Here is a 205-nt window from a genome sequence, read left to right on the forward strand (position 1 = left end):
AGCCCCGCTCCAGGCAGCGCCGTCCGGCTACCAAGTCCCAGGCACCTAGGGCTGCAAAAGGAAAACACAGAAGAAAACCAAAAATCCAAAAAAAAAGAAAGAAAGAAAGAAAAAGAAAGGTTCCACATGACTCTGCCAGCCGCTTTGGGAAATCAGAATAAATGCCTCCAAAAGCACCATTTTAAAGGGGGTTGGGGGGGGGGGG

This window comes from Myotis davidii, unplaced genomic scaffold (assembly GCF_000327345.1).
Source record: "Myotis davidii unplaced genomic scaffold, ASM32734v1 scaffold496, whole genome shotgun sequence".
NCBI classification, from domain to species: domain Eukaryota; kingdom Metazoa; phylum Chordata; class Mammalia; order Chiroptera; family Vespertilionidae; genus Myotis; species Myotis davidii.